General features: G+C 43.4%; 1 long non-coding RNA gene across 3 annotated transcripts in view; it reads left to right on the top strand.

Moving 5' to 3' along the window:
* Window positions 1-69: 69 nt before the first annotated feature.
* Window positions 70-14549, top strand: part of LOC121828643 (uncharacterized) — a 78563-nt gene continuing 64083 nt past the window's right edge. The window contains exons 1-3 of one of the 3 annotated variants that reach the window (XR_013053041.1): window positions 70-241; window positions 3620-3783; window positions 6399-6607. This is a non-coding gene — a long non-coding RNA (uncharacterized LOC121828643). The remainder of the gene's footprint in view (window positions 242-3619; window positions 3784-6398; window positions 6608-14549) is intronic. The other 2 variants (XR_013053042.1, XR_013053043.1) reach the window with 2 other exon arrangements.

Below are 14549 nucleotides of genomic sequence, written 5' to 3'. Positions count from 1 at the left end.
CCAGGCGGCATCAATGGATGCGACCAGATTTCGGATACGGCGCCTTGCGTGACGCCATTAAAGCGCGACGGGCTCTGGCGGTGCATGCGCCTTGGGTTTAGCTCTGCTGCCGAGGGAGGGGCTCGCTAAGCGCCGGTTTTGTGGCCGGAGGAGTCTGTTATTTGTGGCCTCTTCAGTTTATGGCTCTCGTGGCCGAACATTTGAATCCAGTTGCGCGTCAGGATTAATGAAGTGTAGCGAGGCAAGCTGTTATGGAGAGGATGCGAGGGAGATTGGGACTAGGGAGGGCAGAAATGGGCTTGAAGTAGTGAACATAATGGATGTAGTGAGGTATTAGGATTTCTTTTGAGGTTTTTCTTTTTTGAGACAGGGTTTTCTTTGTAACAGCCCTGGCTATCCTGGAACTCACTCTGTAGACCAGGTGGCCTCAAACTCAGAGATCGGCCTGCCTTTGCCCACTGTGTGCTGGACATGAGCCACCAACATCCTGATTCTTCTTCCCCCTCTCCCCCCAGGGGACTGGTGTCCCTGGCTGGCCTAGAATTCACTCACAGGATTACTAGTTACCTTTTGTAACGGTGGTCGGGATTTGCTTCTATTTATGCTACTATGTAATTTTTATGACCTCGTTTAAGGGTCTCTTTCCTATGAGTAAAATAGAGTAGCTTTAGCTGGCTTTGGGGTTTTTTTAATTTTATTTTTTCCTTCCGAAGACAAAGTCTCCCTGTGTAACCCAGACACTTGCTACATAGTCTAGGCTGAGCTCCTAAGTATAATCAATATTCCTGCTTCAGCTTCTGAGGCATTTAGATTTCTCTTACTGAATCCAACCCAGAAAGCATTCTTGAGACTTGGAGCATTAGTCTCTGTCAATATGATAAAAGACAAAAAGTGATTCTCGTGGCTGCAGATCTGGGACACAAAGGCCCAGCCCAGCCTTCTCAGCCTGCCTGGGTTCTGTCCAGACACCGCCCTTAATTTCTGATGAGTGCTGGATCTAACTTGGATGGTGGGTGAGAGAAAGCAGAATTATGGTACCTGTGCTCTCTTTAGTCAGTGATTTTTTAATATTGAATACTGTGTGACCTCCTTTTAAAGAGGGAAAAGAATTTTCAGAGAAACTTGGGCAAAGAGCATCACATTCTTGTTTAAGAAACATAGGCTTTATTTGTCTTTGGGTGATAACTGTGTGCCATTTTGATCTTTAGCAGTACAGGGCCATGGTAACACACATATGCTTTAGACTTTGAGGCCAGCCTGACAACAGGATGGACACCATATGTGTTGCATTTGCAAAGGCCTGACACTAGTTTAGCATGTACAAGACTGTGTGAGAAAGTGCCCTTGGGGACTTATAAATGTGAACTCAATAATGAACACTTGATTTTTTTTGAGATAGGCCTCCCTTTATAGGCCTGGCTGTTGTGGAACTGGCTATGTAGATCAAATTGGCCACAAACTCACAGAGATCCACCTGCCTCTGTCTTAAAAGTGCTGGGATTAAAACATTGTAAAAGATTACTTGACAAAAATTGTATATATTTATGCATTTAAAATAACACTTTGAAATGTGTATGTTGTGAAATGGCCAAATCAGTCTAATTAACTCAATAACTTCATATAATTGTTTTTTTGTGAGACCTTTAATATTTTAGTAATGTTTTCCAAGTATATGCTGCTACTATAGTAACTATGACATACATTAGATTATTATATATAAACTTTTGGTCTTCTTTAAAAAGTTATTTAATTAATGAATTTATTTATTTATTTTTAGTGCTTAGGATCAACCCAGGACCTAACTTTTGCTCTGTGTCACTGAGCTATTCCTCCTTCACAATTATGAACTTAGATAAGCATAAGACAATAGTGGTAGAACACTTGCTTTGTACATTGAGGCCCTGAGTTTGATTCACAGAGTAGCAGGTGGTGGGGGTGGGGTTAGACAATTGAAAATACAGGAGTCATTTGTGGGTTGTAGATTCAAAAGTAGCATGGCTTCTGTGGCTATAGTGACAGAGGCAAAGGCCAGCCTCTTTCAGGTAATTAGGAGTCTCTCATTTTGAAAAGAATGATTTTTATTTTATGAGTGGTTTTTCTTTTTGGTTTTCTGAGACAGAGTTTCTCTGTGTAACAATCCTAGCTGTCCTGGAACTCACTTTGTAGACCAGGCTGGTCTGAAACACATAGAGATCATTCTGCCTACCTCTTGAGTACTGGTATTAAAGGCATGTGCTACTATGCCCAGCTCTGTTATAGTGTTTTGACTGTATGTAAGTATGTGCATTGTGTATGTGGCTGGTGCCTGCAGAGGCCAGAAGAGGGTGACAGATTCTCTGGAACTGGACTTACAGAAATGGTTGTAAGCCTTCATGTGTTCAATGTGTATTGAACCCTGATCCATGGCAAGAATAGTAGGTGCTCTTAGCTACTGAGCCTTCTTTCTAGCCCAGTTATTAGGAATCTCTTAATGAATCCTTTTCAAATAGCAAGCATAGCTTTGGATATCTGACAGTGTTCCCTGTGATTCTCAGATTACAGTAGGGCGTTATGTTCCCTAGAGCAAGAGTGACCACAGTTGCCTGCTTACTAAAATATTTATTTTTTAAGGAGATCTGCACCCCTTTATCATCTTTAGAAAACAGTGTATGGAGATACCTATTAGAGTTTTTGTGATTATTATTTATGATAGCAAAGTACTCAGAACAATATTTGACAGGGATAAACTGAGGAAATGAAGTATGTGCTGATTTATTTAGTAAATAAAGTTTATTACATGGGTGATAGAGTGCACACCTATAACTACAGCCCTCAGAAACCTGGGCCAGGAGGATAGAGAGTCCTCTAGGATACACAGTGAGACCCTGTCTGAGAAAGCAAACAAATTAAAGGTTTCAAAATTTCTGATTCCTGGGCATCTCTTAGAGTTACCTAGCAAATGAATACCTAGAATCTATGTTTTTAAAAAAAGATTTTAAAAGTGTGTATGTATCTGTGTGTGGGCCTGTGCTCCTGCATGCACACACATCAAAGTGTGAGTATACATGTGCATGTCTGTGTGTGCACTATGCATGTGCCTGTAGCCACAGAGGCCAGAAGAAAACTCCACTGGATCTTGAGGTACATGTGGTTTGGAGCCACCCAATGTGGGTTCTGGGACCTCTGGAAAAGGAGTAATTGCTCTTAACCCCTGAGCCATCTCCCCAGCTTCCAGAATCTGTATCTTTAAAGAATGTTCTCAAGTGAGGGTTTTTGTTTTTTTTGAGACAGCGTTTCTCTGTGTAGTTTTTCTTACCTGCCCTGAATTTCACTCTGTAGACCAGGCTGGCCTTGAACTCACAGAGATCTGCCTGGCTCTGCCTCCCAAGTGCTGGGATTAAAGGTGTGAGCCACTTCCGCCTGGCAAGTAAGGTTTTCTTATATTCAGGTATTTAGTAGGGTCTCATTATAGGTTAGATAGTTACAATTTTTAGGATGGTTATAGAAATATTAGTAAATAAAACCAAATCTGTACAGAAAAATATACAAATACATTGGAAGATTTTATAAAGGAAACTTTTTTGCTTATTTAAAAAATTCATTTTATGAATGTGACATCTTAATTTTTTTCTCTTTGTAGCAATGAATGGTAAACTTTGCATCATGGATATTCATGCATTTTCCCATGAGTGAATCTATGAAAATTCTGAGAATTTGAGGTTCAATGGCATGATGGTGACTCCACCCACCTCCAACAACTTACTATGGAAAACTTGAAGTAGGATTGGTGAGATGGCTCAGCAGGTAAAAGTATTTGCCATCTAAATCTGACCACCTGAATTTCATCACCAAATTCCACCAGGACAGACATGGACTGACTCCAGAGAGTTGACCTTTGACCTCCCCACACATGCTGTGGCTCGTGTGTACCACACTCACACACATCTACTCCAGTCAGTACCAGCATACTTCTATAGCTGACATCTTGCTACATTTGTGCAGATTATGTTGGCTTGCTGTCTTAAGACCTTCAGGCTGTCATATCAAAGACAGAAGAAGCACATTTTCGTACAGAAACTCAAGAATAACTTCAGTTATTAAACACATGAATATTTGAAAATCAGGCCATAATTTGGATTACTTTCTTTTTCTCCTTATTTTATTATTGTTTTTTTTCATCTCTGTGAATTGGTGTTTTCCCTGCTTGTATATCTATATGAGTGTGTCGGGTACCTGGAACTGGAGTTATAGACAATCGTGAGTGGCCATGTGGGTACAGGGAATTGAACCTCTGGAAGAACAGCCAGTGCTCTTAACCACTGTGCCATTTCTCCAGCCTCCCCTTTTCTATTACAGTTACTATGTGTGTCTGCGTGTGTTGGCATGTGTGTGCCACAGCATGTGTGATGGCCTAAGGAGAGCTGAAGGAATCAGTTCTCATGCTGCACTCTATGTGTCCCTGAAATTGAAGTCCTGTCATCAGGCTTGGCAGCCAGCACATTTACGAAACCCTAAGACCAAAAGCAACTCGGGGAGGAAAGGGTCTATTTCTCTTATATATCCCCAGTCACAGTCCATTGAGGGAAGTCAAGGCAGGAACCCAAACTGTGAAGGAATCTGGAGGCAGGAGCTGATGCACAGGCCATGGAGTGATGCTTACTGACTTACCCCTCATTGTTTGTTCAACCTATTTTCTTACAGAACCTGGGACCACCAGCCCAGGTGGCACCAGCCACAATGGGCTGGGCCCTCCCACATCAATCCCTAATTAAGAAAGTTCCTTGTAGTTTTGCCTACAGCCTGACTTTCTGGAGGTATTTTCTCAGTGAAAACCTCCATTTCGTCTGCTCTCAGGTGACTTTAACTTGTGTCAAGTTGACACAAAACTAGACACCACACCCACAGAACCATCGTGCCAGCCCCTTAGTTTACTTCTTGCTGCAATTGACACTATGCATACAGAAACAAGGGTGGAAAGGTATGTTTGGCGCAGGGTCAATGATCTGCAGTCTATCACAGCAGGGTGGGCATGGTGTAGTGGCTCAGTCCATGGCAGCAGAAGTGTGTGGCAGTGTTACTCATGTCATGGCTGACCAGGACAAGCAGAATGACCAGAACTATGTCTGGGCTGTAACCTTAAAGGCCACTCCTAATAATCTACTTCTTCCAGGAAGCAGGGCTTCCTGAAGGTTCCATTGCCTTCCCAGATAGTGTCACCAGCTGGGGAACAAGTGGTCAAAACATGAGCCTCTGGGAGACACTGCAGATTCAAACCATGTGTTCCATTAGTGAATGAGATCCATTTATCTAATAACTTCTGGTGACAGTGGGAATTACTTTCTGTAGCCCACTTCACTTTTGGATTAAGGAAAAACATTTCTGCTGGAGTTTCCCGTCACCACTTAAAAAATTAGTGATTAGAAAGAAATTACCTCCAAGCATGCAATTAGAACCAGAGGCCCTTGTTAATCATGAGAGCTGGAAACTGTTTCATTACTCTTTTATTTCATTTGTTGTATGAAACATGTATACACACATGCATACTTGTGCCTCCGCCTGCCCAGTGACAGGACTATAGGAGATCACTATCAGGTCCAGTTCTGGTTCTTTCCAAAGGTTATTTGTATGTGAGAGAGTCAGGCCTTTTTGGGCTTTCACACAAGAAAGCCCTGTGTGAAATACTATGAGAACAGCAGAGGGTGTGGTGATATATTGTGCCCCCCAATATATTGTGCATCCTAATAAACTTATCTGGGGTCAGAGGACAGAACAGCCACTAGACAGACATAGAGACCAGAAAATGGTGGCACAAATGCCTTTAATGCTATCACTTGGGAGGCAGAGATTCATCCGGATTTCTGTGCATTTAAAGCCACACTAGAAACAGCCAGGCATGGCAACTCATGCCTTTAATCCTAGGAAGTGATGACAGAAAGCAGAAGGGTATTTAAGGCATGAGGACCAGGAACTAGAGCTTTTTAAGCTTTTAGGCTTTTGAGCAGCAGTTCAGCTGAGATTCATTCAGGATGAGGACTCAGAGGCTTCCAGTTTAAGGAAACAGGATCAGCTGAGGAATTGGCAAGGTGAGGTGGCTATGGCTTGTTCTGCTTCTCTGATCTTTCAGCATTCACCCCAATACCCAGCTCCAGGATTTTTTTTTATTAATAAGACTCTTTGAGATTGATGCTACATCAGGGTGAGTATTTCTCATCTTATCCAAAATATTTGGGACCAGCAGTGTCTCATACTTTGGAGTCTTCTGGACTGTGGCAATGTTGGCATGGATTTGCTGATTGAACAATGCTAATCTGAAACTTAAAGCTGTAAATTAATCTGAAATCTGAAGGTTTTTCTGGACACTTTGGGTTCTGGGTCATTGCATTTCTTGAATTGTGGGTTCTCCTGTGCTTGCTTCATAGGCTGGCTTGGACTACTCTGCAGGACAGCACTGCTTGACATTAGATACCAGCTTTATCCATGCCCTCAAAAATGCAAGGCACAGATTATGAACTTCCTGACCCTGTTTTGCACTTGATCCAAACTCTGGTGTCAGTACAGAGGACTGGCAAGCAGAACTACAGGTGTTGATTTAGGAGAACATGGACCCAATGGCACCAGCATTCTTCAGGTTGGTTGGTTATTTAGTGTGTGTGTGTGTGTGTGTGTGTGTGTGTATGTGTGTGTGTGTGTGTGTGTGTGTGTGTGTGTGTGTATGTGTGTGTGTGTGTGTATGTGTGTATGTGTGTGTGTGTGTTTGTGTGTTCACCATGCCATTTATGTGTAGCTCAGAAGATAACTTAAAATAGTTGCTTCTTTCCTTCTATCATGTAAGTTTAGGATACTGAACTCAGGTTGTCAGGCTTGGAAACCAGCTTCCTTAGTCACTGCCTCATTTTGCTGGCTCCGTTGTTCTAGTTTAATAATGTCATCAGAGGCCACTGGAGAATAAAGAGACTGCCATTAGACTTTACTTCTCTGACTTTATTTTGTGATGGAACCCAGGTTTCCCACTTGCTAGGCAACAGATCTACTGTTGAGCTCTACCTCATCTCAGCATTGGGCATTTCTGCAGGGCAAATCATTTTCTACATTGAATAAGTTAACATATTGGCAATAGAAATCACAGGCATGATCACATGCATTCCCCTGGTCAACAGATGGCACCATATTTTAATTTTTGGAATTATCAACAGTAGAGACTATGACACATACCATGTGTAGGCAGCCCAACATCAGTTTTTCAAATGCAATTCCCTAGTCTCTTAACCTGTGAAAGTTACTTTTTAGGCTATCTTGACTTCATGTTGTATACTATACGGCTTCATCTATTTTCTTGTCTGAGGCAGTGTCTCACTATGTAGCCCTGGCTGTCCTGGAACTCACTCTGTAGACCAGGCTGGCCTTGAACTCAAGAGATTCACCTGCCTCTACCTCCTGAGTGCTGGCATTAAAGGTGTGAAACACTATACCAGGTTTTCAGTAGATCAAGTTGCTGTGAGCCTATTCCATCGAGTACAACTTGGTTTGGTTTCTATGAGGGGCTCACATGAATTTGAGGCTCTTTGGATTTAGGAGTTATTCCTGAGACCCTGGTGGAGTTTCTAAGGGTCCTCACTGTAGGCTGCAAGGCCATGCACTTAATTCGTACTTGTACTCTCCTTTCTGACATGTTCAGTCTCAGAGAAGTAGATGTTGGCTGCAGGCCTCATTTTCCCCTGTGCATGCCTCCATGGTGGTTCCTAATACTGGGAAGTGAGAGAGAGAAAGGAGTGCAAGCAAATACTGAAGTTTGGCTGTGTTGCTTGTGTCCTATCACCTAGCTGGAAGGAAGAGACCTACCTTGCCTTCAGGCCACAGCAGACTTGTAGCAAGGAAGAAGAGAGCCCCTCAGCACAGCTGCTTGCAACAGTTTAAAAGGCACATGCTTTGTGAAAGGCAGAAATACCTTTAGCTTCTAATGTCTCTTCTGTTCTTTAATATGCAACATGCAGCTTAAACTATAAAAAGCAGCATAGAAGAATATATGCAAAAGCAATGTATAAGAAAAAAATGCGCTGGGTGGTGGCGGTGGTGGCGCACGCCTTTAATCCCAGCACTTGGGAGGCAGAGGCAGGCACATCTCTGTGAGTTCAAGGCCAGCCTGGTCTACAGAGTGAGTTCCAGGAAAGGCGCAAAGCTACACAGAGAAACCCTGTCTCGAAAAACAAAAACAAAAACAAAAACAAAAACAAAAACAAAAACAAAAACAAAACAAAACTTAATGGCCAGGCAGTGGTGGCGCATGCCTTTAATCCTAGCACTTGGGAGGCAGAGCCAGGAGGATCTTTGTGGGTTTGAGGCCAGCCTGGTCTACAGAGCGAGATCCAGGAAAGGTGCAAAGCTACACAGAGAAACCTGTCTCGAAAAACCAAAAAAAAAAAAAAAAGCAAGCAAGCAAGAAAGAAAAATATGCAGATGCAGTAAACTACAGGTTAGATCGAGTGGATATTGCTATCAGAAGCAGGAAACGGTAGGCTAGACCAGGAGAGGACAGAGCTATGGACATCCTAGCTACCTGAACTGGAAGAAAAGACCCATAAGATACTATAACAGATACATCAAACAGTTTAGAGGAAAGGATGGAGTCAGTAGGTGAACAAATGATCCACAATAAGAGCTATAAAGACCATGCTCATGGTTCTCACTGGCAGCTTCATGTATAAAGTAAGCACATGGATAATTACTGAACATCAATCCACCCCAAGGTCACAGACACACTTCCTGCTTAGTTGTCTGATAAACAGTTACATGTAAGATGACCTTAGCAGCTGAGGAAAGTGTTCTGCCACTGAGCCCAATCACTACCCTCCTTTTTGCATTTTATTTTGAGCCCAGGGTAGGGTGCCCAGGCTAGCCTTGAAGTTGTGATCTCCCTGCCTCAGCCACTCAAGTAGGTGTGATAGCAAGTTTGCATCACCAGGCCTAGCAACACTCATCTTCTGCCAGCTCTGAAATCTTTCCCTGGAGATCTTGGACATGGAAGTGGCCAGCTGCAGTGGGTCTTCAGAATGATATCTTAGTTTCCCACTAGATGTCAGTGTAAATCCTACACTGACATCTAGTGTAGGCACCTTCTTCCTGAGTCAAGGAGTGATTTCCCTCCATGCCTGTTAAAAGTCAGGATTACCCACTACTTCTGGGGATCACAGCTGGTTTTTGTAAGAAGGAGCTGGGGACATTCCGGATCAGAGTTATTTCTCTGTAAACACTGTAGCTGGATTTTGATTTAATATCTCAACAGAGCCAGGGGGCTTCCATGAGACAGAGGTTAAAGGGAGAGAGAAAGAAGAGGTGTGGTTGCAGATGACATTCCTGGATTGGTGGTTGCTCAAGAGGGTGGAAGGGCAGGAGGCTGGCCATCCCAGTTTACAGGATGCACAGGTAGATTTTAGTGAGTCTAATACAGGGCTGCTCTGATGAATGCAAGGGGGTTGACTTGTCATTTGGACTTTATTTTATGTCTATTATTTATTTATTTTTGAAGGTATTCTTTCCTCTTTTTCCATGAAAGGATTTTCTGCCCAGTGACCTTGTTATGGCTTTGGAGGGACATTCATATCTGCAGAGTGTCTGTGCATTATATATGATCATGAGCTCACAAATTTAAGGTGCCAGTGTCATTTTCCTGTAACAGGTAGAAATCAGACAGAGGGAGCTGAAGTCACTTAGGAAAATTGTTTCTAATCGTGATTATTGATCTATTTTGGCACTTAGTGTGTGTTTGATGACATTTATCGGTTCATCTCCTCAGGATTTAGATTTTACCTCTTCTTCAAAGTGGGAGAAAAGTTCTTGTAAGAGGGGCTTAAGGCAGGTGGGATGGCAGGACTCCACAGTGCTGAGGTGTGTATGTGGGGTGCAGACAGCATTTGTCAAGGAATGCAGCAATGACTGAGCAGCTGGTCCATGCTTCCTAAGTGGTGTGATTCCAGGGAACACCATAACATGCCACATCCCCTGTCACTGTCAGTGGAGTTACAAGCAAGCTCTTGTTCCAGGGGACTGCAGGGCCCAAGATCCAAATGACAGAGAGGAGAGTCCTTCCATCAGCAGAGGTTACCAGCTTTCTTCAGGGTCATATTCTGGAATGCAAATGCCCCTGGAGAGGCTACTAACTAAACCCTGCCATCTCTCAAGGTACATCTGTAGCCTGTGTCTCTGAAAGAGTCATGATTTGAAGGAGAGCAAGGGAGTAGGTAAAGATCAAAATTTGGGGATAGTTTGGGTTGTGGATTAGACTAACTGCATACACTGGTTCCACTTTCCCTTCTAATGATAGTAAGATTTCATCTGATGGGCTGGAGAGATAGCTCAGCGGTTAAGCTGCTCTTCCTGAGGTCCTGAGTTTAATTCCCAGCAACCACATGGTGCCTCACAACCATCCATAATGAGATAGGTTGCCCTCTTCTGGCCCGCAGGGATACATGCAGGCAGTACACTATATACATAATAATTTTTTTTTTTTCATCTGACTAGGACAGAGTCTCTGGGATTTTGACTTTATCTCTGGTGGATGTAACTAGGGACAAGTAGCTTGTTTCCTTTCATTATCCCTTGGGCCCCACCCACCAAGGTTCCCCATAGAGGGTTTCAGGAAGGCAGTATGTGAGGGGACACAGTGTGAGGAGCTCACCTCTGTTTGTCACTTCCCTGAACTGACCTCTTAGTTTTGCCTGGCTGAGGCAGGCCTGCTGAATTCTGTCTTTTCTAAACTGAGTTCTGTCTGTCCCAAGCACTGTGATTTTTCAAAGCATTCTCCTTTCTCTGGAGATGCATTCTCTTCTGGAGCCACAGAGCACACAAGCATTTCTCACTGTTCTTGCAAAGTGGTCCCTGTTAATGCTAAATCTCCAGCAGAGAGCCATCCCCAATGGATTGAGAGCTGCACATAAATTCACTCTGATGGCCAGAGAGGTCCTTCCTTCTCTTTAATTAGGAAATTGATCAGTAACATTGATCAAAAAATTATGCCTGTTGACCATATTCCTGGATGATAATCAATGATGTTAATTTTCAGTACATGAGTTCTGGACTAGACATTAATTAGAAGGGATAAAGCTGTGTGATGGATCACAGTATGAGATCTAGGACAGACATACACTCAAAGGGTGCCCAGGAGATTTTCTTTTACCCACTGGTTAACAGATAATGAAGTGGGAAATCATCCCTGGTAGCTGAGCCCTGAAGATAAATGTTTAAAAGCTGCTCCCCAATGTCACATGTTACCATCTATGCTCTCTAGGTTCCAGTGACAAGAAAATGACAGTGCAGAGCTTGCAGGACACGCTGCCCCTTCTGATGCAGATGGGAGCCACCCCCTCTTTCCACCCAGTGTAACCTTTCTTTCCCAATCCATATATTTTGTCATCATTGAGAGGAAACTTTAAGTTGAAAGGTGTCAAGTCTAGAAAGTCAGAAATAGCAGAAATAGTTCAACAGCAAAGGCAGCATCAGGGGTTTAGTCTGAGTGCTGACCAACCTTGTGTGTGTGTGTGTGTGTGTGGTCTGAGAGAGGGTTCCATAACTGTCACCTTCATGATGAACACTTATGGCCTGAAGGCAGATGTGGGATGTTTTGACCGCTGGTCAGGAAGTAGATGGGGAAGGCCTATTACTCAGGTGCAATGGTCTGGATCTTGAATGTCTCTCTAAGGCCCATGTCTTAAAGGCTTGGTCCTTGTGGGGAGGGCTCTAAGGGGAAGCAATGGAACCATTAGGATGTGGGGATGTGGGAAAAGTTAGGTTGTAAAGAGGAGTGTAAGACCCTGGCCCTTCCTGACTTTCCTTGCTTTTTGACTTATGAAATGAGCAGTGCTTTCTGTCTCTGCCACTCGGCACACCTGCCATAAACCCAAAGCAGTGGGGCCATGTGACCTGGAATGAGAGCCTTTAGAACCCTGAGCTTCAGTGTCCTCTGCTTTGGACTCTGTGTTCCAGGGCTGGCAGGGCCCTGGCTATGTGTAGCCTTTAGGCTCCCTCCTCCTGATTGGCAAGTGCTTTTTCTTTTTTCCTCTTCTGGGATTCATTAGCTTCCCAACTCTTGTGGCTCTTGTTTGTGTACTGTAGCCTTCCTATGGCTGTCATTCTGACTATAGCAAAAAGTTGTCACTGATACCAATCATTGCTTGAAGAATAATGGTGTACTATTCACACACAGGACCTTGTAGCATTCAGGGTCCAGCTTCTGGTCTGCCACTCCACGTTTGGAATGGCTGCAGCATCTGCATGCACATCTTCATGTGATATGCTTATTTTCCACCAGGAAGTAAAGTGGCAACATTGAAGTGCTCACTCACCAATTTGTTTTCATCACCTTGGCTTTCCAGAGGCTTGGTGTAGATGGAGTCCAGCAGCATTGGGCATGTGCTAAGGTTACCACTTGGTTGACAATGGTCCTGGCTGCCTGCCATTGAATCTGAAGGATCTCCTGCTGGCAGGCTAAAATCAGCTTTTCCCTCTAGATGCTATGTGGCAGATGCAGCTTCCCTTGTACAGCTTCCTGTAGCAAGCTTTCTTGTGGGACTGTCTTTGGATTGCCAGCCCCTAATAATGACAGGGAGATTTCTTATTAATAAAGAAAGCTTGACCTTTAGCTTAGGCTTGTCCAACTAGGTCTTTTTTTATATGAATTTAAAAATCTGATTTTTTATTAAGGAATTTTTTATTCATTTTACATATCAACGACAGATTCCCCTCTTTTCTCTCCTCCAGCCCCTCCAGCCTTCCACCCCCAACCCACTCCCCATTCTCTCCTCCAACAAGGCATGGCCTCCCATGGGGAGTCAGCAGAGCCCAGTACATTCAGTAGAGGCAGGTCCAAGCCCCACCACCTGCATCAAGGCTGTACCATATAGGTAGTGGGCTCCAAAAAGCCAGCTCATGTACCAGGGATGGAACCTGATCCTACTGCCAGGGAGCCCCTTAAGTAGATCAAGCTATACAACTATATGGCTTATGCAGAGACCTAGTCCAGTCCCACAGAGGCTCCATAGCTATTGGTCCACAGTTCATAGTTCCCACTAGTTTGATTTGGTTGTCTCTATATGTTTCCCCATCATGATCTTGATGCCCCTTGCTCATAGACTCCCTCTTCTCTCTCTTTGACTGGAATCCTGGAGCTCGGCCTGGTGCTTGGCTATGGATCTTTGCATCTGTATCTATTAGTTACTGGATGAAGGCTCTATGATGATAGGGTATTCACCAATCTGATAATTTGGGTAAGCCAGTTCAGGTACCCTCTCTACTATTGCTAGCAGTCTAAGCTGGGGTCATCTTAGTGGATTCCTGGGAACTTCCCTTGTACCTGGTTTCTCTATTATGGTATCTCTTTCATTGCTCTTCCACTCCATCCCTGTTCCAGCCCAACCATCCCATTCCTTTATGTTCTAATCCCCCATCCACTATCCTCTATTGCCCCCCTAATCCCCAGTTTACTCATGAGATCTCATCTATGTCTCCTTCCCAGGGCAATCAATGCATCCCTCTTTGAGTCCTCCTTGTTATGTAGCTTCTCTGGAGCTGTAGGTTGTAGTCTGGTTATTATTTGCTTTACATCTAGTATCCACTTATGAGTGAGCATACCATGCTTATCCTTCTGAGTCTGGGTTACCTCACTCAGGATGATATTTTCTAGTTCCATCCATTTGCCTGTAAATTTCATGATATCATTTTTTTTTTTTACTGCTGAGTAGTACTCCATTGTGTATATGTACCACATTTTCTTTATCTATTCTTCAGTTGAGGGGCATCTAGGTTGTTTCCAATTCTGGTAATTATGAATAATGCTGCTATGAACATAGTTGAGCATGTGTTTTTGTGGTATGATTGAGCATTCCTTGGGTATATGCCCAAGAGTGGTATAGCTGGGTCTTGAGGAAGACTTATTCCCAATTTTCTGAGAAACCACCATACTGATTTCCAAAGTGGCTGTACAGGTTTGCACTCTCTCCAGCAGTGTAGGAGTGTTTCCCTTGCTCCACATCCTCTCCAACTTAAGCTTTCCTCACTGTTTTGATCTGAGCCATTCTGACAGGCATAAGATGGTATCTCAGAGTCATTTTGATTTGCATTTCCCTGATGACTAAGGACAGTGAGCAATTCCTTAAAGGTTGTTTGGCCATTTGAGATTCTTCTGTTGAGAATTCTGTTTAGATCTGTATCACATTTTTTTTTATTTGATTGGTATTTTGATGTCTAGTTTCTTGAATTCTTTATATATTCTGGAGATCAGCCCTCTGTCAGATATGGGGTTGGTGAAGATCTTTACCCATTCTGCAGGATGTCTTTTGCCTTATTTACTATGCCCTTTGCCTTACAGAAGCTTCTCAGTCTTAGGAGGTCCCATTTATTAATTGTTGCTTTCAGTGCCCATGCTACTGGTGTTATATTTAAAAAGTGGTCTCCTGTACCAATGCATTCAAGGTTACTTTCTACTTTCTCTTCTGTCAGGTTCAGTGTACCTGGATTTATGTTGAGGCCTTTGATCCACTTGAATTTGAGTTTTGTGCATGGCAATAGATATGGATCTATTT

Source organism: Peromyscus maniculatus, chromosome 1, assembly GCF_049852395.1.
Source record: "Peromyscus maniculatus bairdii isolate BWxNUB_F1_BW_parent chromosome 1, HU_Pman_BW_mat_3.1, whole genome shotgun sequence".
Taxonomy (NCBI): Eukaryota; Metazoa; Chordata; class Mammalia; order Rodentia; family Cricetidae; genus Peromyscus; species Peromyscus maniculatus.
The sequence above is the reverse complement of the archived record's forward strand: the minus strand, read 5'-3'. Positions and strand labels throughout refer to the sequence as shown.